At 36.2% G+C, this 26,776-nt stretch overlaps 1 pseudogene; it reads right to left on the bottom strand.

Moving 5' to 3' along the window:
* Positions 1-6,574: 6,574 nt before the first annotated feature.
* Positions 6,575-8,810, bottom strand: LOC114404931 (annotated as a pseudogene).
* Positions 8,811-26,776: the final 17,966 nt, after the last annotated feature.

Raw genomic sequence — 26,776 nt, 5'->3', positions numbered from 1 at the left:
TAAATCATCCAATGCTATTCCCATACCCCTGTATTTTCGGGCAAGGTATACAACTAAGGAACGACTACTTTGTATGAGCTCATCCCAACAATAATAGCCACAATGCAATAGCTGTTGTAGCACCTTCTCATCAACTCCAGATGTTTCTACCCAGGTACTCAAGCTTGCTACTGGCTTGGTATCCTCTTCTATAGCTGTCCTAATTTTCTCTAACTCAGCTAGCACCTACAGTGGTACAGATTACAGAATTTCAATGATTAGCTTTTAAAGTCAATTACTAGGATGAAACTGTTGTGGCAACAAATTCTCTCTTTCTTCTGGTTTTATTTTCCTTTTTCTTGCTAGACTGGACAACAACTTTTTCCTTGTAGTCATCCACTTTGATTGCATAGTTTGACACAAGTAAGGTTCCAACTGATCTTGATAGACAAACATTGAATAACTCAAGAGCACCAACCTTTCCTAGTTGCAATATAATAGCCTTTTCCAACCTCAGTGCTTCAGAATCAACAAAAGTTTCTTCTAAAACACATAGGTTCTCCATTAACATGCGAAAATGTTGTGCCCTGAATGACTCAAACTTCGTAGAAACAGTAGATACCTCTCCAAAAGGCATTTGGGTATTATCAATCATTTTATGTACACTACTCAGTTTACATAAAATGGACTATACCCTTGGTTAATTGCAGCAATGGACTATACCCTTCACCAAGCCTCCTTTTGTCTTCCAAACTAATAGGCTTTGTTCCTGTTAGGCCGAAGTTAAAGTGTATCTCTTTGGGTCTATTGACCTGTTATCCTTGAAATCCACCTTGTGCTCTTGACACACATACACCCCCCCCCCCACACACACCCACACACACACACACACCCTCCATAAATAAAGAAATAAGGCCCTTACAGTAAAGTCATATGTCAATCTCCACATGGATTCCATGAGCTGTCCAGGTTCACTCTCTCTCCATAGATTCCATAAATAAAGACAAACCCAAAAAGTGTACAAAGTCAGTTTCTAATTAGGGTTTTAAAGTTAGAGTTGTAGTTGTATTACAAATAGCAATAACGAACAATTGTTGATGAACATTTAGTTATTTTATACTAATTAAGTTTATACAAACCTTAAAAATCATAATATTGCATCTTGGGATTAAGATACAACATTGATAACTAGTTTGCCCTCAATTTTTACTAGCATCACAACTACACACATCCTGATGATACACACACACCCGCATCATACACACACCCTCATCACACACAAACACACAGACACACCCTCATGATAGACACACACACACACACATACCCAACTACAATAATAAAGCATTAGCACCCTCCAAACCCAGAATTTGAAATTTACCTTTTGTATGTTCTTTTATGTCATGAATGTAATTTGCTATATACACAACTATTGTTCATGCTGAGTGAACCTTAGATTCCCGTTTGAGACTGAATGCAATGATTCCTGTGGATAGTTTGCATTAGTCATTGTATTTAGTCTTGAATTGTCCGTTTGGATAGTTTGGGGAAACTGGTATTTTTATGTTAGTTTCATTCGTCAAGGTTATTATTATTTTAATTAATTTGATGAAATTTCGGTTCAATGCATTTCAAGTTGTTCTCTGAGTGCATACTTGATTATCGGGAAATTCATTTCACCGATGTCATGTCGTGTACTTGGAGACCAATGCAAAATGTTGCCAAAATTTAGTCAAATTTTGGTAAATAATGGTAACCCTGATGTTTGAAGCTAACATAAAAGACAGTCTTCTTGAATGGGATAAGGCCACACCTATAAATAAAAAGTGAGATTTTCATGCATGGAATTGCTTAGATGGATCGAAGTTGGATGAATGAAAGTCGCATGAGCCCAGAATATGAGGATGGCGTCGAGCAGTTCTTGCAATTTGCTTTAGAAAGTGGTCGACCGAATGATGAAGGAAAATATTATTGTCCTTGCATCAACTGTTTGAATGGAAGACGAAAACTACTGGACGACATATGGGACCATCTATTTTGTGATGGCATTATGAAGAATTACACGACGTGGATATGGCATGTTGAAGTAACAGACATGCAGAGTGGGTCCCAATCAGAACCGTTTAATTTAGAAATGGGAGATCGCTTGGAGGACATGATTCGTGACCTTGGACAAGAGTCTTTCCAGCAAGAACATGCCCCTGTGTATGGAGGATTGCAGAGCGATTCAAAGAAGCCTTTGTATACGAGGTGCAAGAATTCCTTAACTCTGTTGTCTGCGGTGTTAAGTTTCGTTAATGTCAAGGCCCGGTATGGGTGGAGTGATAAAAGTTTCACTTCACTGCTTGAGGCAGTGCACAATCTGCTTCCAGATGACAACACATTGCCTAAAACCTACTATAAGGCGAAAAAGATACTGTGTTCGGTGGGTATGGAGCATAAGAAGATTCATGCTTGCCCCAATGATTGCATACTGTACAGGCATGAATTCCAAAAAATGTTCAAATGCCCTATCTGTGGGACTTCACGGTACAAAGTGAAGGATGAAGACGAAAGTAGTTATGATGAAAACTCAAACAAGGGTCCGCCAGTGAAGGTTTTGTGGTATCTTCTAATCATTCCAAGGTTTAAGCGTCTTTTTGCTAACGAGGACAACGCAAAAGACCTTACATGACATGCAAATGGAAGGATTTCTGATGGACTGGTCCGTCATCCGGTTGATTGCTCACAGTGGATGAAAATTGATGGTTTGTATCCAGATTTCGGGAAAGAGCTAAGAAATCTTAGACTTGGACTTGCCAGTGATGGAATGAATCCATATGGCACCTTTAGCACTCAACATAATTCATGGCCAGTTCTGCTAGTAATTTACAATTTTCCTCCTTGGTTGTGCATGAAGTGAAAATACATGATGTTGTCTATGATGATATCAGGTCCAAGAAAACCAGGAAATGACATTGGTGTTTATCTAAGTCCATTGGTTGAAGACCTGAAAAAGTTGTGGGATGAGGGGGTTGTAGTCTTTGATGCATTTTGCAAGGAGATGTTTGAAATGCGTGCAATGCTTTTTTGTACCATTAATGACTTTCCAACATATAGGAATCTCAACAGTTACAGTGTTAAGGGTCATCATGCATGCCCCATCTGTGAAGAAAACGCAAGCTACATACAACTAAAACATGGAAGAAAAATAGTCTACAGTAGGCATCGCCATTTTCTAACACCCAATCATCCTTACAGACGACTGAAAAAAGCTTTTAATGGAAGTCAAGAGCACGATATTGCACCCATACCGTTGACTGGAGAGTAGGTATATCAACGGGTTCAACACCTGAATACTGTATTTGGAAAGACCCAAAAGAAAGATAAAAGTAAGAGTTGCATATGGAAGAAGAGGTCCATTTTCTTTGATCTTCCGTACTGGTCTGATCTAGATGTTAGACATTGTATTGATGTTAAGCATGTGGAGAAAAATGTATGTGACAGTGTGATTGGGACGCTCCTTAACATTCAAGGCAAGACGAAGGATGGCTTGAATACCCGTCAAGATCTAGCTGATATGGGGATACGATCATAGTTGCATCCAAGGTCTGATGGGAAGAAAATTTACTTGCCCCCAGCTTGCCATACTTTGTCCAAAAAAGAGAAGATAAGTTTTGTCAGTGTCTTCGTCGGGTGCAGGTTCCACAAGGATACTCTTCAAATATTAAGAGCCTTGTGCAGTTGAAGGAGCTTAAGCTTGTAGGGTTAAAGTCTCTCAATTGTCACGTGCTCATGCAACAATTGTTAGCCATTGGTATACGAGACATCTTGCCAATCAAAGTCAGGTGAGCCATAACTCGCCTGTGGTTTTTCTTCCATGCTATATGTAGCAAAGTCATTGATCATGTGAAGTTTGACGAGTTGGAAAATGAGGCCGCAATTATACTGTGCCAGTTGGAGATGTATTTTCCCCCTGCTTTCTTTGACATCATGATTCACTTGATTGTGCATCTGGTTAGAGAAATCAAATGTTGTGGTCCTGTTTATCTACGGTGGATGTACCCGGTTGAGCGATACATGAAGATCTTAAAAGGGTATACAAAGAATCTATATCGTCCAGAAGCATCTATTGTTGAGAGGTACATTGCAGAAGAAGCCATTGAATTTTGTTCAGAATACATTGAGAAGGCTAGACCTGTTGGCCTTCTTGAGTCTTGGCATGATGACAGGGTGGGTGGTAAGGGTTCAAGAGGACTGCATGTGATCACTCCAAGTCTAGAAGATTTGTTACGAGCTCACTTGTATGTCTTGAACAATAGTAATGAAGTTTTGCCATACATACTTAAGCATGAAGCTTTAGTCAAATAGAATAATCCAAAAATGTCAAAGAATTGGGTGTTGAAAAAGCATAACAAAACTTTCTGTGATTGGTTTAAAGATACAATCTTTGCAGATGACAATGCTTCAGAAACATTAAGAAAGCTAGCAGATGGGCCTAAAAGAAATGTTATAATTTGGCAAGGATACGACATAAACAAGTATTCATTTTACACAAAAGCACAAGATGACAAAAGTACAATGCAGAACAACCGGGTCACCCTAAGGGCTGAATCTCAACACTTCGCAAGTGTGAATGACGCCAATCCCTGTGTAGCTTCCATCCCTTACTTTGGGTTCATTGATGAAATTTGGGAGCTTAACTATGTGAAATTTACTGTATGTGTTTTCAAATGTAAATGGGTTGACAGCAACACCGGTGTGCGCACCGATGATATAGGATTTACGTTGGTAGACCTGAAGAAACTTGGTTACCACAATGACCCTTTCATCATGGCAGAACAAGCTAGACAAATATTTTACGTGCAAGACCCTTGTGATGAAAGATGGTGCGTGGTTCTCCAGGGCAAAAAAATTGGTGTTAATGTAGAAGATGATGATTCATACATGGACACCTATGTTAGTCCTTTGACCACAAAAATCACTCCTAACGTTGTTGGAGAAGAAGAAGTTTACGACGTTCATGCTAATCGTAATGATCATGATGAAGGAGAATTAATTAACATCATCTAATGTAATTTTCTATTTATATATTTCATTTTGCTAGATTCATTTACACAAACCAATACTACACACTACTAGAATTAATAGATTTAACATCGGTTATTGGAATAACCGATGTTAACAAACACAAGGTGACATTTCCGTAAATAAGTTTGGGTAACTAACAACATTTTTTAAAAAATATCGATGTTAACTACGCTTTCTTTATAAAACCCAAAGGCCAAAAACCCTCTTTCCCCCGCGTGCTCTGTTGACGGACAAACAAAAGCTTTTCTCTACCGCGACTGTGAGCATCAACCCAAGGTACAGCTAGCCAAAAACCCTTCTTGATTTACAATCACAAAGCCAAATCAAGAAGTTGGTCTATGTTCCTTGCAGCTCTTGATTTTCAAACAAACCCTTCTTGATTTTCAAACAAACCCTAACATTATGACAAGTTGTTGCTGGTTCTTGACAAGTTGTTGCAGGTGGTGAGGGGCAAAGTTTGAGGGGTGTGGTTGGAGAATTAGCGAAGTTGTTGCAGGTTCATTATGACAAGTTTTGGTTGATGGGTGCTGCTACTAGTTACGATAATTTCTTGAATTTGGTGGGGAAGTTTCCTTCTATAGAGAAAGATTGGAATTTGCAACTTCTACCTATCACTGTCCCAGGTCCAGGTAAAACACGCTTTTTAAATATTATAATAATTCCATTTCGTGAACTTTGGTGTCGTTTATGTGCTTATGTTTATTACTTTTTAAAATTTTAATAAATACCAAAGTTTGAAGCTCGAGTTTGAGTGTTTTTTTTAGGTTGTTAGAAATGTTAGTTGGAGGACTTCAATCCGCAAACTTTCTTTCTTCCTTTCACCCTTTTCCCAACAACTGGATGTATCTTATATCTCCTTCGAGTTTAAGGGTGTTAACTTTTTTATTTATTAATTTATTATTTTTCGTTGGATAAGCCTTGTTAATTTGAATTAAGTGTTTTTAACATGCACTAACAAGTGGTTCATTCAAGTAATGATGGATTCTAATCTATGGCTCCTTACATGTGGTTTGCAACTCCAAATTCTTAAGCTCTTCCCCAAGCAAACCCTGCTCCTCTTCTTCCATCATAGACAATATTGGATAATCCTCTTGACCAAGAAATGGAGGGGTATTGAGTGGAGTACCAAGGGTGCTATAGAATGAATCCATAATCTGTGGTGATGATTCATCAAGTAAGGAGCCATAGATTTCACTGAAGGGGTAGTCATTATTGTAAGTTTGAGGAACTTCTTGACCACAAGAAGAGTTTGGAAGGTAAGGTAGAGAGTTTTGATCAAAACAGTCAAAACTCCAACCATTAAAGAAGTGGTTTTCTTCTGTTCTTGGATTGGTGTCTCATGTTTCTCTTCTTAGAGACATTAATTCCTCCAAGAAATCCTGGTCATAAAACTCCATATCTCTCTCTTTCTTTCTCTAAATGTTTGTGTGTGTATGTTGTGAATATGCTAATTCTTTAAGAAACACACCTTTTGAGTTTTGAGAATACATAGGGTATTATATAAGGATGAAGAAGTATTTAAATAAGGGAATACAGCGAGGCTTGTGGCGTATGGATTATTATATGCAATGTAGTATGATGATGATGTATTCATTAGAACCTATAGTCTAAGACAGAGAAATGGAACCTATAGTGGTTTAAACTTTAAACGCTAGGATTTGGCTCCTCTCAAGTGAATTAGTGCACTTTAGAGGAATAAGTATGGATACAACTATTTCTTTAAAAACACAACAGATGAGATTTTAATAAAAAGGACCAAACTTAGATACTGTTCTATAGATACTTTTGGTGTTCTTGTATATGTTGACCTTTAATGTGAACCTTTATTGTGTAGGTTAAACTCCAATTCTGATTAGAGGACTATACCAAAAGCACCTAAAGTATTTATCATCAGCACTAATTGCCTCTTCAGCAACCATCTCTGGTGTCTCCTCCTTCTATGTGTCATTGGAAGGTACAAACTCCATTGGCTTGGTTAATTTGTTATTTACATAATTTGCTTCTGAGAATACATCTTCATTTTCTGGTTCATTATCACTGACTTGTGTTGTCAAAGGAAGCAACTTAGTATCAGTTCCAGCTTCCTCACCTGACTTGCACTCAACTCTTATATCCATTGGTGCATCACCATTGAGTTCACCTTCTTCCGGGTACTCAATTTTTACCCTAGAAGAATGCACCTCCTCTTGCTCTTTCAGCTTCTGCTATTGCTCTAGTTGAGTTTCGTTCGCAGTGTCATCTGTGGAAGAACTTGTTTCCTCATCTGCATTGCATTCCCCTTCTTGAGCTAGTAGAACCTCTTTATATGTTTTAGGCTTAGCTTGATCATCCCTCTTATCTTTAGATATTGTTGTATCCTCATCGTGCAGTCCCACAGGAAGCTCCTCAATAAATATCTCATTCTCAGACCGTGTTTCTCCATTAGAAATATTCATTTCATTGTCCCTTTCATGCTCCTCATGTAATCTCAATGGCAGTTCCATCATTGCATAGTTCTTTGAATCTGATCCTTCTTGTGCTGAATCATTCACCATGGCTGGGAGACTTCCAGATCTAACATCATCATGTTCTTCCTTCTCAATACTAACATCATTGATATCTTCATCAATAACTCCCACAGGCAATTCTTCCCAAACAGTCTTGTCCAATTTATCAACCTCAATGGGAATGTCTTCCGCAATCGGATTGTCTTTCGCTTCTGATTTAGCTTCGGATTCCACAGCCATTTTGTCACTCTCAGACAGATCACTTGAAGAATTCAATGCATCAGATGTAACCACTTGGCTGGTGTCCTCATTATCTGAGCCATTTGGAAGTGCAACAGACTCTGCTCCCTCATTTGATGGAGGATCAACTGGTGACTGAGATTCAATTCCACCATCATTAGCACAAGGACCTTTTACATCATCCCTAGTGCCTTCAGCTGAATCTTCTGGTACAACAACCTTTTCTTCTTGCTGCTTTTGCACATGTTCTTCACTCTGCATGTTCATTGGAGTGATTTCAACATGTTCCTAAACATCGGCATCCAGCATCTGCTGCTGAGGTTTCTTGGCTATTATAGAATTAAGCCTTTCTTTCAAGATTATGAGCTCCCTAGCCAAGGATTTTCTGATCTCCCTGAAACTTGGATGCAAACCCTGATATAGATTGAACGAATGTAAGCATAACATTGAACAAAAAAGGAGAACTATATTAACCATCATAATTAAGATGATCAATGACTAATAGCTCAGACAAACCACAAACCACACTTATCTGTGTAGATCAAAATGCTCATCTTAGTTCAAATGCGGTTAAGCAGAGTGCTTTTTAATAGCTTAAAAAAATTCATTTTCCGTATCCATAAAATGAAGAAATATCAAAACTATGTCACTGATGCCATGATATCTCAAGATAAGATCATAAGATAATATCAAAACTCTATCACAGATGTCATGAATATCAATTAATTAAGATTAGCTAATAAATACGTAGGAGAATTTTGACCGTAAAATACAAAATCAAAACAGTTTAATATTCTGTGTAATGTTTATTGTCAATGAATCAAAGAATATCAAAAAGTGGACTACAGATTTCATCATAAGTAAATAGGGTAATATGACAAGTACCAATATAGTATCCAACTTCAGCAGGAGTCTCATTATGGTCTCTCCAATTGCAATTTTTTGTTTGTCATCATTTTGAAGTTCGGGAGATCTCTCAAAAGCTTGAACACGGCCTTGGAAGGTACAAACTCTGTGTGTAAGTGTAAGTGCCAAGTGGCATAAGTATCATCAATATGATTGATAGGTGCATGCATGTATTCCTTTCCAGTTAAACCTATCAACTTCAATAATTATATTCTGCCAAGTGGTCCAATTTGAGGTTTAAGTGTAATGCAAACAAACTTTATTAGGATAGCCTCTCCTCTAAAACGCTATTAAAACTGTTTAAATGAAATTAATTGGGTTTAATTTGTGGTACTTTTTATTTTGATATAACAATTTGGATGAAAAGGCTTTCCTCGTGCAGGGGGGACCACTGCACTCTGTGGATCGTTCTTAAATTTTTGGCAGAGAAAACAAGAGTAGTTGTTCATTGAATGGGTGTTTTACTGTTTTATAAATCTATATATACAGTGAAACAAGTACTACTAGTTAATAACATACCTTTATTCAAGCAAGTTGTCACTGCATTCTCTTTTTCTTTTTTTTCCTATGATAGTTGTCAAAGGATTCAATTAATTGCAAAGTAGAAAGAGCATATATATGGATTAAAAATTTTGATTGGTTTAACTATTCATTACCTAAAAACTGTAGAACCAATCTTGTATTTGATTGGTTTAGTTCATAAAATTAGAGAAAGGCGAGAAAACCCACCGGTTCAGAAAAAAGATAACTAAAAATTAGAGAAAAGCTAGTGAAAATCTTTTGTTTAAAATTTTGAGCCCTAGTTAATGATTTTGTGATCTTTTGTTTAGCTAAATGAGATCTATTAGTGGATTGCATCTTGTCTGTTAGCTGATCATCTTGTCTGTTAGCTGATCATGTTAAAGAGATTGTTTGAAACTTTGGTACCGCAACCAAAATTTTATGCTTTCAAAGTTTATTTATTCCTTTGGCCTCTGTTTGCTAATAATGGTAATAACTAAAAAATAAGATTCTAAAAAAATAAGATTCTTAACCAAACCACCTTTCAAATAATTAACAACCATACAGGATTATGGTGTTTCCACTAGCAATAATGTATCAATTAATTATTTAAGATACTTCAGCTCCTCAGTCATCACAGACCCCATTATATGATTCATAGCTTTACTTTGACCATTGTTAGCATGCATGTAGTATACATTTTCTCTGTACTGTACGTGTTCTACATCATCTTCCTAATTCACAGTTATCTTTTTGTTGATAGCTAGCTAAAACTATAACTTTTTAATTTCATTTTCCACGGCCGTCAAAAATTAATTTTAATCATTTATTGTTTTTTATTTGGATTTGATTTTGTAAATCTTTTATTTGTTTAAAAAACTATTGATTCTTATCATCACTCACTAATACTTCAAAATAACTACTACTAATATAATACGATTAGTTATATATCACATTAAGGGATGATGGAATTATTTTAAAATAATAAAAATAACTCTTTTTTTTTTAAAAAAATGTCAAAACTAAATTTGACCTTATTTAGAGCCATTAAAGCTTTATTCAAACATTTAAACAATACTGTAACTGACAGCTTAGTCAACACTTATAACATTGATTAGGTTAATTAAGTTAATTTTTAAGCTTTGGAGTACTAGATTTGCCTATCTTAAGTCAAGATATGAGTGACAGTTTTCCAGGGATTTCAAAGTACTAGATTTGCCTATCTTAAGTCAAGATATGTGTATCCAATGTAACAAGGTACCCATATCATATCACAATTAATTCAATCAAAACAACAGTACTGGTCTAGTCATAAAAGTATCTGTTTAAATATTTTGATTGGAAAAGATGAATAAAACCTATCATACATTACTACTTTTGTGAGTTGTGAATGCAGCAGAGCTTGAAATTCCAGTAACCCATCATGTGAACTTTTTTTCAGGGTTGCAACAAGTGGAGTGATTTTCAACAATCTGGGGCACTGGTTGCTGCTATATTTATTGATGATGGTTGCCAATTGCTCCAAACGAAGCTCCAGAAGTATGGGTTCATCACCCTTGCCGATTGCCGATTCAATCTTGAATTGAATCACCTCTCCCTGACAATTTTGGTAACTATTTATTTTCTTATTAGTCAAAATCAAACTCGAATATTAGAAAATTTCATATAATTTAATGAACAGAGTTAGATTTTAACTACATGCCCACTGCTCTTGTATATTTTAACTTAAATAAAAAATAGGAATTCTTCTTCGTTTCTTTGTAAAGAATCAGTCAAATAAAATATACAAGAGCAGTGGACATGTAGTTTTATACAAGTTTTAGATTTCTGCCTGGTAACTTTTCACAGATATATGTTACGTGAATTTTATGAACATGTAGGAATTTGATGTTCCTACTTATTTTTGTTAATACCGTGTAAACTCTAAACTCTAATTAAAAGGTTTCTCCGCTACTAATTTTGTTAGTCCATACATACTTCATACTATTCCTGGTTGTATTTCAGTTACTATTATGAATGAAATGAGGTAATTCCATTTCTATCAAAAAAAATTAAAAGGTTTATTTTTTATATAGAAAATGGTCTATCAAGTATTTTTAGTACGGCTTCTGATTCCTTAGGGGAGTAACATTCGATTTCTCGTATCACTATTTGGATTTCGATTGATATGATTTAGAGTTGAAAGTTATTCCTTTCGACTAAAAGATGCATGCAAGAGTTGAATTAATGCAAGATGTTTCCGGTATGTTGTTTGCTTATGCCGTCCTATTTTATAAATATTTTATAAATTATGTGACACTGAATTCGAATGTCATATTTCAACCAAAGAGCTGTACTATTTATGTTTAGCCGGACAATATATTGAATTTCTCTAAAGTTTAGAGGATATAGTGCACAAATTTTAACCGTTTATTATAATATAATGGTATAGTAGTACAAAAAGAACTACCAATATTTTAGAGGTTTATTTTAACTAATGTAATACTTCCTTTAGTCCTTTATATATAAGTAGCAAATGAGTGTATTTCCTTTAGACTTAGATATAAGTAAAAAATAAATAAATTTTTTTTATCAGCACCTGTTTATTAGTTTTGCTTCTAAGTGTAGCATTCATATTGATATCTGTTTTTCAGAATGATGATTGATGTAGGTGTTCATTCAGTTATTTCTTTGATTTTTGCTTTCATTTTGGACTGTGCTGCTTATCATCACAGGTACAAATGTTTGTTACCAATTAATATTTTTATTACATGTTCACTGCCATTAATGACAATTGATATATGCTATACAAATTGTGTTCATGATGAGTGAACCTTAGATTCCCGTTTGAGATTAGATGCAATGATTCTTGCGGACAGTTTGCATTAATCATTGTATTCAATCTTGAATTGTCCGTTTGGACAGTTTGGGGAGACTGATATTTTTATGGTAGATTCATGTGTTAAGGTTAAAATTCTTTTGTTTAATTTGATGAAATTTTGGTAATGAATTTCTAGTTGTTCTCTGAGTGCATACTTGATTATCGGGAAATTAATTTCAACGATTTCATGTCGTGTACTTGGAGACCAATGCGAAATGCTGACGAAATTTTGTCAAATTTTACAAAATAGAATTAACCCTAATGTATGAAGCTACCATAAATGAAGGTCTTCCCGAATGGGATAGGGCCACACCTATAATAAAAAGGTGATATTTTCATGCATCGAATAACTTTGAGAGTCGCATCAGCCCAAAATATGAGGAAGGTGTCGAGCAGTTCTTACAATTTGCTTCAGAAAGAGGTCAATCGGATGAAGATGGAAAATATTATTGTCCTTGCATCAATTGTTTGAACGGAAGACGACAAATACTGGATGACATACGAGAGCATCTGTTGTGTGATGGAATTAAGAGGAATTATACGACGTGGATATGGCATGGTGAAATGACAGACATGCATAGTGGGCAGCAATCTGAACCGTTAGATGTAGAAATGGGAGATCGCTTGGAGGATATGATTCGTGACTTTGGACAAGAGTCTTTCCAGCAAGCATATGCCCCTGTGTATGAAGGATTGCAGAGTGACTCAAAGAAGCCTTTGTATTCGGGGTACAACAATTCCTTGATGCTATTGTCGACGGTGTTAAGTCTGGTTAATGTCAAGGCCAGATATGGATGGAGTGACAAAAGCTTTACTTCATTGCTTCAAGTAGTGCACGATCTGCTTCCAGAGGATAACACATTGCCTAAAAGCTACTATCAGGCCAAAAAGATATTGTGTCCAATGAGTATGGAGTATCAGAAGATTCATGCTTGCCCTAATGATTGCATACTGTACAGACATGAATTTGAAGAAATGTCGAAATGTCCTAGGTGTGGGGTGTCACGGTAGAAGGTGAAGGATGATGAGGACTGCAATTCTGATGAAAACTCAAAGAAGGGCCCTCCAGCGAAGGTGTTGTGGTATCTTTCCATCATTCCTAGGTTTAAGCGTCTATTTGCTAATGAGGACGACGTAAAAGATCTTACCTGGCATGCAAATGGGAGAAAATCTGATGGAATGGTCCGTCATCCGGCTGATTGCTCCCAGTGTAATAAGATTGATAGTTTGTATCTGGATTTCGGCAAAGAGGCAAGAAATCTTAGGCTTGGACTAGCCAGTGATGGAATGAATCCATATGGCAATTTAAGCACTCAACACAGTTCATGGCCAGTTCTACTAGTAATTTACAATTTTCCTCCTTGGTTGTGCATAAAGCAAAAATACATGATGTTGTCTATGATGATATCGGGCCCAAGACAACCAGGAAATGACATTGATGTTTATCTAAGTCCGTTGATTTAAGACCTAAGAAAGTTGTGGGACGAGGGGGTTTTAGTGTTTGATGGGTTTCGCAAGGAGACTTTTCAAATGCGTGCAATGCTTTTTTGTACGATTAATGACTTTCTAGCATATGGGAATCTCAGCGGTTACAGTGTTAAGGGTCATCATGCATGCCCCATCTGTGAAGAAGACACAAGCTACATACAACTGAAACATGGTAGAAAAATAGTGTACACTAGACATTGTCGTTTTCTAAAAGCTGATCACCCTTACAGACGATTGAAAAAAGCTTTTAATGAAAGTTAAGAGCACGAAACTGCGCGGATACCGTTAACTGGTGAGCAGGTCTTCCAACAGGTTGAACACCTTAATACTGTATTTGGAAAGACCCAAAAGAAAGATAAAAGAAAGAGTTACATATGGAAGAAGAAGTCTATTTTCTTTGATCTTCTGTACTGGTCTGATCTAGATGTTAGACATTGTATTAATGTTATGCATGTAGAGAAAAATGTATGTGACAGTGTCATTGGGACACTCCTTAACATTCAGGGCAAGATGAAAGATGGTCTAAATACTTGTCAAAATCTAGCTGACATGGGTATACGATCGCAGTTGCATCCAAGGTCTGATGGTAAAAAAATATATTTGCCTCCAACTTGTCATACTTTATCCAGAAAGGAGAAGATCAGTTTTTGCCAGTGTCTGCGCCGGGTGAAAGTCCCACAAGGATACTCTTCAAATATTAAGAGCCTTGTGTAGTTCAAGGAGCTTAAGCTATTGGGTTAAAGTCTCATGATTGTCACGTGTTGATGCAACAATTGTTAGCCGTGGCCATACGAGACATTTTGCCTAACAAAGTCAGGTTAGCCATAACTCGCCTGTGCTTTTTCTTCAATGTCATATGTAGCAAAGTCGTTGATCCTGTCAAGTTTGATGACTTGGAAAACAAGGCTGCAATTATACTGTGCCAGTTGGAGATGTATTTTCCTCCTGCTTTCTTTGACATCATGGTCCACTTAATTGTTCACCGGGTCAGAGAAATCAAATGTTGTGGTCCTGTTTATCTGTGCTGGATGTACCCGATTGAGCGCTACATGAAGATCTTAAAAGGGTATACCAAGAATCTACATCGTCTAGAAGCATCTATTGTTGAAAGGTACATCGCAGAAGAAGCCGTTGAATTTTATTCAGAGTACATTGAAAACACTAAACCTGTTGGCCTTCCTGAGTCTCGCCATGACGACAGAGTGGGTGGTAAGGGTTCAAGAGGACTGCATGTTATCACTCCAAGTGTAGAAGATTTGTTACAAGCTCACTTGTATGTGTTGAACAATAGTAATGAAGTTTTGCCATACATAGTTCACCATGGAGGTTTAGTCAAACAAAGTAATCCAAATATGTCAAAGAACTGGGTCTTGAAAAAGCATAATAAGACTTTCTCTGATTGGTTTAAAGATACAATCTTTGCTGACGAAAATGTTTCTGAAACATTAAGAAAGCTAGCTCATGGGCCTAAAAGAAATGTTATAACTTGGCAAGGATATGACATAAACTAGTATTCCTTTTACACAAAAGCACAAGACGACAATAGTACAATGCAAAACAGCGGGGTCACCCTAAGGGCTGAATCTCAACACTTTGCAAGTGTACATGATGACAATCCCTGCTTAGCTTCCATCCCTTACTTTGGCTTCATTGATGAAATATGGGAGCTTAACTATGTCAAATTTACTGTTTGTGTTTTTAAAGGTTGACAGCAACACCGATGTGCGGACTGATGATGTAGGATTTACGTTGGTAGACCTAAAGAAACTAGCTTACTAGAATGACCCTTTCATCATGGAAGAACAAGCTAAGTAAGTATTTTATGTGCAAGACCGTTGTGATGAAAGGTGGTCTGTGGTTCTACACGGGAAAACAATTGGTGTTAATGTAGAAGATGATGATTCATACATGGACACTTATGTTAGTCCTTTGTCTACACAAATGACTTCTAACATCGTCGGAGAAGAAGAAGTTGATGGCGTTCATGCTAATCGTAATGATCATGATGAAGGAGAATTAATTAACATCGTCTAACATAATTTTCTAATATAGTATTTCATTTTGGTACATTCATTTACATAACTCATACAATGTTTTTTGATAATATTAACTAACTCAACTTTTTCTCTTTAAAGGACCATGGCTACTCCACCTGCCTCGCCTCCTCCTCCTCCTCCTCCTCCTCCTCCTCCTCCTCCTCCTCCTCCTCCTGCAGACGCATCAGCGTCTCCATCTACGTTGAAGTGGACACGCAAGGCGACACGGCTACGATCATTGGCCACTAGACCACCTGGGGTAGAAAGACCTGTGGTCAACATCGATCCTGCTACCGGCAAGGCCGACAGTCCCCACAAGAAGAAATTAAGAACATATTTGGGGATTGTCACTCGTGATAAGGTCGACGTGACATATGACACCTAGAAGGAAGTCTCTGCTGCTCAGAAGGATTTGATATGAGAGGATATTTAGGTATTTGAGTTTTCTTCGTTGATTTTCTTTAGTAGTCTAAATTTGTTATTTACTTACAATAAAACCTAATTTATTGTTTGTCAGGCAGAATTTGAAATCCCTGAAACTTCTGACAGTAGGACAAAGAAGAAAATTCTTCAGACTGTCGACGAGCGCTGAAGGCAGTTTAAATTTGACTTGACTAGGAAATGGGCACTTGCAGCCGACAAGGACGGTGTGGATGACATCGTCTGTGAAAAATACGACATTAGCAAGGAGAAATGGGCCCAGTTTTGTTAGACCCACAGAGACCCCTCGTGGGAGGTATGTACTTTTTCATTTTAGTTGTTTTCCACAACAAAATAACTTCTTATAATTCATTGTAATAATCATTTTCATTAATGTTCAACTTTTGCAGAATGTGCGGAAAAAGGCACAGGCCATCCAGAAGCAAAACACTGCCCCCCACGTGTTGTCTCGTGGGGGTTATGAATATTTAGAACAAAAGCTCATGGTTGAGAAGACAAAGAAAAGACTGGAAGAAGCTGCCCAGTCCGGAAGCATTGAGGGTGTCATTGACCCTCCATCTCCTATCAGACGCCACGTGAAGTGTAAGATGGCCCGCACGAAGAAAACTGGGCAGATGACGTCTGAGGCAGCAAAGGAAATAGCTAACAAGATTGTAAGTCATTTTTAATTAATAATTGTAATTATCTTTGTGTATTCTGTGAATTCCTTGGACAAATATGTGTTTTGTACAGGATTCTTTGGACGAGCAGGCGTCACAGGGATCGTTCGTCCCCCATGCACGTCAGGATGTCCTGACTATTGCCATTGGGCGACTAGAGCACCCTGGCCATGTTCGTGCTGCTGGAGCCGGTGTCACCATAAAGCAATACTTTGGATCGGCTTCACGAACGTCCCGCAGTTCTTCCTCCATGCCTCCTGAAGACCTACAACAGCTGACCCAACAAATCAGGGACCAACTGGAGGAGTCAATAAAAAAAAAAGTGACTCGAAAGCTGATGGCATCCTTCAGCCAGATGCAGTCCCAGTTTCAGTCTCAGATGCAATCATAGGGACTTGCACTACCTCCGAAGCCAGAGGTTGGTCCCTCAGGTGCTCGTGTAAGCACAAAGGAGAGTTGTGTTACTCCCTCAGGGAACGATCCAGGGACGGGTGACTCAGACAAATGAGGGCTATACATTGAAGAAAATTCTTCCCGCCTGGTTGCCCTAGGAAGACTTTATGAGGGATCCACAACAGTTCACAACATCCCTTTGTTGCATGGCCAAGTCAAGGTTGGTGTTGAGGAGGTTAAAGATGCAGAGGCTCTCATTCCTATACCCACTGATGAGGTTACCTTAGTGGGGCAGACACTTAACACCTTCCTTGCTTGGCCAACACATCTTGTGAAGTGTTTATTAGAATAGGTATTTTGCTCTGATTATATGTTTCTTTTTTTCAATTCATTTGTTCACTGTAATCTAAAGTTGTTAATTAACTATGTTTGATCAATAGGCAGTTGTGTCTCTAACAAAATCTCCAGAAAACTCGGATGATGAGGTCGATGATCCCCTGTACCTGATGACATTGACCATCCAACAACTGTTTTTGAAGCCTCTCCAGGTTATGTGGGATGTTACCATATTCGGGATGTTTAATCAAAACTTCCCGTTGTACATAAAGCACGAAGATCTCTCTAAAATTACACATGGTGGTCAATGTCTCAGCATATCTGTTATACAATTGTGGATTCTGTAATTCATTTTAGATTACTGTTAATTACCAAAGTAATTGTTTTAAATTCATACATAATTAACTTTGTCTTAACAACATAGGCATCTGACTGAGACAAGTCTGCGAGCGGGGAATTCCGATGTGTATAGATTCCTCGAGCCACAGTCCATTCAGAGATCTGGGCAATCACAATTTGAATCTGAAAGTTACATCAAGAGTTGGATGCAGAGTTCAAAACGAGATGTTTACCTTGGAGCCTACCTGAATGGGTAAGTCAAACACAACAACTGAATTTAAATAATTTATACTACTACAATAACCCATATTCGTCTCTACTGCAGCGGGCACTAGCAAATGGTCGTCATTGTGCCTAAGGAAAACCTAGTTGTCTGGTTTTGTTCTTTACATAACAGGCCAGACAACTACCTTAAGGGAATAATTAATAGGTCAGTATTGTTTTCAATACATTTTCATTGGCATAACTCAACAACATCAATATTTTAATGTTCCTCATATTCAACACTAGTACTTTGAAAGGACTTGATGATACTCCACAACCAAAATCCAAGGCTGCTGCTAGGTGGATTGTTGTTAAGGTACGTGATTTAAATAAAACTTCTACTTATATATATTTTATGTGTGTGTACACTAATTGTAGTTAACGTTTAATTAATATCCAAATTTCATTATGTATTTAGTGTAATAGACAAAAAGGAAGCACTGAATGTGGCTATTACGTGATGCACTAGATGTCCACGATAATCTTAGGATCTTTCAGGAATAATTGGGAGACGGTAATTGTTTATTTCAAACAAAGTTGGTTTTCTTATAATTGTTATTACATTATTAATTTATTTTTTTATTTGATCATGCAATATTTTAATGAAGTTAGACCATTGGAAGCAGAGAGATTCAAGGCACTTCACATGCAGTGGGCACAATATTATCTAAAAGTTAGAAATCAAACATATGATGTTAGGCAACTATGTAACTTTAGGTTACTTAATTAGTTTACATACTTTGCATTACATTTTTCACAATTGTTGTTTCATTTTAATATTGAATAACCTTTGTTGATAGCTAGTTTTCTGCTAAAACCTATTTGAAACCAGAATGCAAATGATATATGTTGTGTGCTGTGTGGTCTGATTTTCAATTTACAGGTTAAATTTTGGTTTTTTTGTAAAAACAGAGACAGTATTTAAAAAAAATTCCTAAAAACAACATCGGTTAAAAACCGATGTTAATTTAAGTTAACATCGGTTTTTTAAAAAAACCAATGTTAACGATATTAACATCGATTTTTTGGAAAAACTGATGTTAACGAATGTGTTAATGTTGACAGTTAACATCGGTTTTTTGGAAAAACCGATGTTAACGTACGTTAACATCGGTTTTCTATAAAAAAAATGATGTTAACATTTTCGATATTAACATCGGTTTTTTTATAGAAAACCGATGATGTTAACTGTCAACATTAACACATTCGTTAACATCGTTTTTTTACAGAAAACCGATGTTAACTTACGTTAACATCGGTTGTTTGTAAAAAACCGATGCTAACTTTCAACATTAATATACATTTTTTGGGTGTAATTCATATTACCAACATCGGTTATTTATATAACTGATGTTGGTAATTTTACGTTAACATCGGTTTTAAAAAAATCGATGTTAATTATAATACTTTCAAAACCGATGTTGAAAGTCATAAATAACCGATGTAGAAAGTATATTTTCTAATAGTGACATTTGTATTTAGAATAAAACATTGGATGAAAGCTTTGATAATGGAACTTATGGCAGTTCATCTTAAATTGTTGCAGGTACTCCTCCTTCTTCTGATGCTTTTCCTTCTTCCTAGTAGCTAGTGGCTCAATCATCTTCTTGTTAGCTGGAGACATTCACCTTGTTGTCCACACGCTTTTGCAATCAGGTTAGTCAACACCGCTTTTGTTACAATTAAGTTTGATGTATTAATGTAACTTTTTATATATAAATTTTTTTATTATGGATTGATATTCTATAATCCTCTTTATGGATTCGTATGGGTTATATGTAAGGCTATTTTTTATTTTTTCCTCTTATTGCGGGGGGTATTGAAAAAAATGTTGAATGCATGAACAAATCCCCCCTAGTTTAATAAGGTGACTCTAGCCACATGTCGGGGAGATTTGGGTCAACTTACAAAAAGTATTAGTTGGAGCCCTTTAGGGTTGATTTAACCAACACCGTTTACCTAATTTTTTTAAACTCAATTTACCAGAGATTTTCGAATGAGACCATATAGGGAAGTTGTCATCGTTATAATAATGTTTATCACTTAGAGATATTTGTTGTATCATATCATAATCACAGATGATATGTAAACCTTTTTTTAAGTGAGAGATACTGAAATCGAATGAAGGAAAATAAGTACATCAACTTTTGATGCCACTCATCATCCTACGTAAACCACATAGATATTCTTCTAAGCATGAAGTTGACCTTAGGTGGAGAGTTTCAATTTATTTTTCTTGAAAATCATACTTGCTCATGCCAATCTTTCTCCTACATAACAATCACTGTCTAATACACATTTCCATAAAATCAACAAGTTTAGGAGTCTATGTAGAAAAATAGAGTTGGCTCACTCTCAAACTTGGTTGTCCTCTTCAAAGCATTGTTCTGCAACTGAAAACTTGGTTGTGCAGATGAAACACCTACATTGTTTTTACTCATAGCTGCAACAAATTCTTGACCCAACAAGCTCTTGACTCAACCACAAATTCAAAGCAATAAGCACACATGTAGATTACTTAAAAGTTAACATTAATAAGCACAGCTTACATGTCAACTGGAGCTGGATTTAGTGCATCATTTGTGCTTACTTGGCCAATCAACCAATCTTCTCCACACATGGAAACCATAGACTCGGCTAAAATGAGAGCCTGCAACCTTTCAGCAGGTGTTGCACATGAATAACAAATTAATAGATTCATATAGCTTGGTGTTTTATTGTTTTAACTCAAACCCATAGTGCATTAGTGTAAGATAAGGACATTTGTTATTTCTACAAAATTTCAGATTATCTATGTGAAAGTGCAAAGAGAAAGTGTCTTTTAATCCACAATCTTTCCCTCAAACAAACCACCTTATTTAAACTAACATTTCAAACATGAGAACAAGAGTTAGTCCATAAATTGTGCAGTTTCATTGTCAGAGAAGAATAGTACTAATTGACATAGATATCAAAACAATACTCACTTTGTATGACTTATTTCATATAGCTACTTAATAATCCCATACCATCCTTACCAGCTATGATGTTGTTGCTAATGTTAAACCAATTATATAGCAAGTTTTTAATACACTCCTTTAGGTTCACTATATTTTTCACCTTAGTCTATCTCAACACCACCTCATCTAAATTCTCAATTTTTCCTCAATTACTGTGATTGCTTATGTAAAACTAGAATTATATCTTAATAGTATTAACCACCTTTCTTTAAACACCAGTTTATCCTTTTCCTTTTCCCCCTTATATCCACAAATTTTCTTTCATCCCTCTTATAGTTTAATAATAATCCCAACCTTCTTTTTTATATGGTGAGTAAACCCATATTAAACCACCACCAGTCTTGCTTACATAACAAAGCCTACTGACTTGAACCATTCAGTATGTACTATGCAAGATCAAATGACCAAAATTACAGCTTTCAAGGAACCTAATGAAGGAACAAAGTGACAGAAACTGGATAAGACTGTAGACAGAAATGATCCTTAATGAATATTGAGAGAAAAAAAGTGTTGCACTTCTAGGTATTCGAGAGACCTGGTTCTCTCCCAAAGACTTCCCAAATCGAAAGACAACCCCTTTCCCTCTCAACCCCTTCTTATTTATAGACAACTCACAGCTAACTAATTAACTAACTAATGGGTAACTAATATATCCTAACTAACTGCTACCTAATACAAAGAAAGAGAAACGGAAATAAAAGGTAAAATAGCATTGCTCACATAATTAGCAAATTCTCTCTCTCTCTCTCTCTCTCTTTCTCTCTTCGTAGAACATTTTGTCTCCCTTCACCATGGGGATTCTCAGCCAAAACACAAGCTAAAACTTGGATAAATCACAAGCTGTAAATATATGGCATGTAAATGCCCAGAAACTTATTAAGGCATTGGAACTCCAAAAATATGCAGTAGATTTTAGATTTTCTCCCAGCTGACATGTACAAGCCAATGGATGACAACTTGTTCTAACATTTTCTTAATACCTCATGACTCTCTGTGGAGAGTATGAGTTTAAAGTTTGCTAATATCATTATTGGTCATTTAACTACATATAAGCATGAAACCTAGGCCAAGCCAGCTTTGTTCAAGGACAATATAGAAATTGTTAATCACAGATGCATATGCCCTCGTACACACATATTGAGGAAGGGAAAAAACTATTATGAGGAGGAAATTGTATTTCTTATTTCAAGACTAAGTGCAGAGACAAGATATATGATATATGGCATATTAATAAAGCTTAGGGGATAAAGTATTATAAAAGTGTTTGTGACAGACTTAAAGCTGAACTTTTAGTTTTGAAAAGTTAATTAACAGACTTAAAAGCAACAGAGACTACGGATACAAGATCACTATTCATCAACATATTTTTACAAATCAATGAATCTTAGATGGGCATTCTTCATCTAATTTCTGAAAACTAATTGAAGTAGAAATTAATTAAACAAAGCCAGCCATATTTGCTCTGGATCAAGGGGAAAACAATCACCAAAACAATTTAATGGTGGAAGCAGATGATAGCCTATGATGAAACATTATACGATTTGTTTAACAAAACATTCAATTGGCAGTAAGAAGACCCAAAACAAAAAAGTGAATCAAACATGAATCTGGGTTAAGCATTAAGAAAATCTCTCTCACTAAGTAGTTGCTACCTATTCATGCTTGAGGCATAACCATTTCAAATTATTTTCTTTTTAAGAATAGACAATATTCACATTACAAGTTTACTTCAACCATACACCATCTTAAATTAGAAAAGAATATCACTAGGGAAGGACTTCCCCAATTCCTAGTCTTTCATTATATTTTCCATGACAATATACTAGACTATCATATTAGCTACCTGTCTAGGGAAAGAACTCTAGTATGATGGGTAATGTGCTTTGTCCATATACTTGCTTCAAATGTCAACATAAACAAATAGGGAGGAAAAACAGTGTGATTATAGTGCATCATATACTTACATGTATTAAAAGTACAGGACACTTGACCTTCTTTATTTTGTTGATGTTCTGCATGAGTTGCAATAAAAGATTACAATTAGATCAAATGAAATAACACAGGAAACAAAATATTAGTTAATCCATCTTAAAAAGTGAGTCCTTCAATCTTGCTAAAGATTCCATGAAGAAGTTAAATTCAAGTAGATCAAATAGGTTAGCATTAATGTTTTAGTTGATTTCATATTTTGGTCAACATAAAAAAGAACCATTATACATTGACAGAATTCCATAGTCATTATTTTTCCTACATTTTGTTGCCAAATGTCAAAAGTAGATAACATTTGAGCCATGCTTCAGTTCTTACAAGTACATTATATCAAATTGCCTATATATTGTTTGGTATTTTGGTCTTATACTCAAGCGTAAGCTACATGTTTCTTTTCAATCCATAGCCTTATATATATTACCTTATAAATGTCCAAGCAAAATGTGAACTTCACATGGCAGAGCACTCGAAGACCAGAAAGAATGCCACTGTGAAGAACCACATCTCTCAACCTTGGCAATTTAGCAGCCAAGTGCAGTGTTGGTCCACTTCCAACTGATTGCCCATACAAGATTACATCTTCTTGGCTAACTCCATACTTAGTTTCAAGGCATTCATATATTGCCTCTATGTCAGCATATGTGCTGGATTCACTAGGCCACTTAATTTCAAAGTATTGGAATTACATATATCCAGAGAATTTCTAATAAAGAAAAAGACCATTTATTTCTAACTAGATAGATTTCATTGCACATATTCGAAGACAAAATTCAACAGGGAAAAAGTACTAGACCTTATCAGTCCACTGCAATGACAACATGGCTTTTCTCTAGCATGGAGCAGCAAACTCATGTTGAAACATGCACCTTAGCTAATATAAAATTGATACAGACTACTTCTATAATTTCTTAGCTGCTTGTACAATTGAGTACAATTTAGGATAGGAATTGGAACAGAATGACAATATATTTCTCTAAAATCCTTTAATGTATAATGAATAATTGTTGTTAATGCTCAATATGTTACGTAAGTGACATTTATTTTTATTATCTCTTCATTATGGTGCGTTCCTCCTGAATTTTTATTCCACTGAAATATAGTAAGGCTGATTTATATGTTACCTAAAAGCAAGCTGATTTTAAGCTTAAATAAGTTGATTTTAACCTTACATTTTCATGATGTATACAGGATCATGGCTTCTCCACTTGCCTCGCCTCCTTCTCCTCTTCCTCGTCCTCCTCATCCTCCTTCAGACGCATCAGCTTCACCGTCTGCCGTGAAGCGGACACGCAGAGCCTCACGTCTATGATCCTTGTCTACTAGACCAGCTGGTGCTGAGAGACCAGTGGTCCACATTGATCCTGCTACCGGTAAGGCCGACGGTCCCCATAGGAAGAAATTAAGAACTTATTTGGGGATTGTGGCACGTGATAAGGTGGACATCACGTACGAGAACTGGAAGAAGGTCTCTACTGCTCAGAAGGACTTGATTTGGGACGATATTCAGGTAATTTTCTTTTCTTATTTGATGTTGTTTAATTATTAGCCAAAAATTACATTATTGTAACAAAAAGTAAGCTTATTTGTTATTCTCAGGCGGAATTTGAAATCCCAGAGACTTTTGACAGTAGGACAAAAAGGAAGTTACTTCAGACTATGGGCGAGAGATGGAGGTAGTTTAAATCAGACCTCACGAGGAAATGGGCCCTTGCAGCCGATCACGACGGTGTGGATGACACTGTCTGTGAAAAATACGGCATAAGCAAGGAAAACTGGGCCCAGTTTCGCCAGACTCGCAGAGACCCTTCTTGGGAGGTATGTTCCTTGCCATTTAAGTTGTTTTTCAAAAAATATTAAGTTGTTATACTTCATTCTAGCAATTTGAAAGATTATTGTTTTATTTTTGCAGGATGTGCGCAAAAAGGCTCAGTCCATCCAGAAACAGAACACTGCCCCCCACGTTTTGTCTCGTGGGGGTTATAAATATTTGGAGCAGAAGCTCCTGGCTGAGAATACGAAGAAGAAGCTGGAGGAAGCTGCACAGTCAGGAAGCATTGATGGTGTCATCGACCCTTCATCCCCGGTTAGACGCCACGTGAAGTGGAAGATGGCCCGCACGAAGAAAACAGGGGAGATGACGAAAGAGGCCGCAAAGGAAATCGCTGAGAAGATCGTAAGTCATTTTCAACTAACCATTAGAATTATATTTCAATATTTTGTGAATGCCATGTACAACTATGTGTTTTCTGTGCAGGATTCCTTTAAGGAGCAGGCGACACAGGAATCTTTCGTCCCCTATGGACGTCAGGATGTTCTTACCGCTGCTATTAGACGTTCAGATCACCCTGGACGTGTCCGTGCTGCTGGAGCCGGTGTCACCATCAAGCACTACTTTGGTTCGACTCCACGGGTTTTTCAATAAACTGATGTTGGTTATTTCTAATAACATCGGTTATTTATACATAACCGATGCTAATATACAAACGTTAACATTGGTTATTTATAAATAACAGATGTTATATATAGCTAACTACAGCAAAATAAGTGTATAGATGATGGACGTTCACATCGGTTATACATAAAAAACCGATGTTAATCTATTAGTTAACATCGGTTTTTCTAGAAAATCAATGTTAATCTATTAGTTAACATTGGTTTTATATCAAAACCGATGTCAACGTTCATCATGTATACACTTATTTTGTTGTAGTTCTTTATATATAACATTGGTTATTTAGAAAACTGACGTTAGCATTTTTATGTTAGCATCGGTTTTTAAAAACCGATGTTAACAATAATACATTCAACATCGATTTTAAAACCGATGTAGAATGTCATAAATAACCGATGTTAAAAGTGAAAGATCATAACTAGCAATTCAATAGGTAAACATAAGATTTATACTCCTACTTCTGTCAGCACAAATTGCAAACACATTTCTTTATGAAAGACAAATGTGTTTGGATATTATTCATCACCAATCCAACATTAACCTTGTTTCTATGTTTAAGCATTGGAAGTGTAAAACATCCATTTGACATGGATAAAAAAAGATTTCCAAACACACCCTAAAATAATCAGCTAGGCCCGTTCAATTTTTTCTCTTTTAGATCTATGTCAAGATATAAAAATCCAATAGATAGGTCTGCTTGGTGGTTGAAGGGACAAGGTAAGGGCGAGATTGTGGATTCAAATCCCTTCTACTAACAAATTTATATTATCCTCTTTTATAATTTGACAAATCCAGTGACTCTTAAAAAAGAATTTGACAAACATAATTTATATTATCCTCTTTTATAATAGCCATTGTTGGGTCCACTAGAGGCCTGATCTACAAACTACACAAATAAGACAATAAATCATACATGCATATATGCTCACCAGTATATGTACCTTCATACACACACAAACAAATTATGTATAATTCCAAATGTATATCTACTAATCCCAGGACTATGTATCACTAACCTAAAGAAAGTAAGCAAACGCAAATTTTGCACTCAAAATAACAAGCCAAAATAGCATATACCTAAGAAAAGGAGCAAGGTATCAAACTAATTAGTGCAACAATGCAAAACTTCAGCTTGCATGTAAAATTAATTACAGAGCGCACACAATATTTTAAAACAATAATATATCAACATAATTCTAAAATATTTTAAAACACGAAGAAAGAACATAACTTCTTGCTTATGCCTAAAAGTTATAGAGTTAGAGATATGATAACATGCGAAGATAATCATATATAACAGGATGACACGTATTCAAGCAATACAAAAGAATTTATATC

This window comes from Glycine soja, chromosome 3, assembly GCF_004193775.1.
Source record: "Glycine soja cultivar W05 chromosome 3, ASM419377v2, whole genome shotgun sequence".
Lineage (NCBI taxonomy): Eukaryota > Viridiplantae > Streptophyta > Magnoliopsida > Fabales > Fabaceae > Glycine > Glycine soja.
The sequence above is the reverse complement of the archived record's forward strand: the minus strand, read 5'-3'. Positions and strand labels throughout refer to the sequence as shown.